This window comes from Meriones unguiculatus, chromosome 6, assembly GCF_030254825.1.
Source record: "Meriones unguiculatus strain TT.TT164.6M chromosome 6, Bangor_MerUng_6.1, whole genome shotgun sequence".
Taxonomy (NCBI): domain Eukaryota; kingdom Metazoa; phylum Chordata; class Mammalia; order Rodentia; family Muridae; genus Meriones; species Meriones unguiculatus.
The window spans coordinates 122,719,306-122,720,218 of record NC_083354.1 but is presented as its reverse complement, the minus strand read 5'-3'; the positions used below and the strand labels follow the sequence as shown (position 1 = coordinate 122,720,218).

Here is a 913-nt window from a genome sequence, read left to right as displayed (position 1 = left end):
GACCAAGGCCTGTTAGAGTCCTTGTTCCCCTCTGAACACTCATGTGCTAGATCTCAGTGTCTGTCTGTGTTTCTCTCAGCATTGCTGTCTTCCAAGCTCCCACTAGAATGACCCATCAAGCCCTGGTTTTAGCATTCAAGGGCTTTTGTACCCACTGCTTCTACATTCCTCCCACAAAACAATTCCAAAGTTTCAAGGGACCATGGAGAACCTCACCTCTCCGCAAGATTTCGAACCAGAGCAACTTCAAAATATAAATAGAGTAAGATAATAAAGATATGGAATGCTTCATGGATTTGCGTGTCATCTTTGCTCAGGGGCCATGCTAACCTTTTCTGTATCGTTCAATTTTAGTAAATGTACTGCCAAAACAAACAGCAATTCCGAAGTTTAAAAGCCACATGGTGACGTTTCTCACAGCGATGACTACACTTTTCAGGTCAATTTCCGTCTTTTTTTTTTTAAGATATTTTAACAAAAGTAACTTAAAGAAGAAAGGGTTTGATTTAATTCACGATTCCATGTTACAGTCACCATTTCAGGGGAGTCAAAGCACTAGGAACATGAAACAGCTAGCTACATCCGCAGTCAAGAACAGAGAGAATAAATGCATGAATGCTTTTGGACAGCTCACTCTGTTGTTGCTTTTGTAGACAAGGTCTCACTATATGCCTCTAGCTGGCCTAGAACTCTCTACAGATGAGCCTAATCCTGAACTCACAGACAGACACCTGCCTCTGCCTCCACAGTCCTGGGATTAAAACAAAATACGCTATGATGCTTCACCCTTCATTCTTAATATAGTTCAGGATCCGCTGCTTAGGGAATAGTGCCACCATTCTGGGTGGGACCTCACACTTCAATATAATCAAGACAATGCCACACAGAGATATCCATAGACCAAATCATCTAC

At 41.9% G+C, this 913-nt stretch overlaps 1 non-coding gene across 1 annotated transcript; it reads right to left on the bottom strand.

Annotated features, from left to right (window-relative positions):
- Positions 1 to 272: 272 nt before the first annotated feature.
- Positions 273 to 376, bottom strand: LOC132655039 (U6 spliceosomal RNA). Its single transcript, XR_009592621.1, has one exon. It is a non-coding gene; the product is annotated as a U6 spliceosomal RNA (small nuclear RNA).
- Positions 377 to 913: the final 537 nt, after the last annotated feature.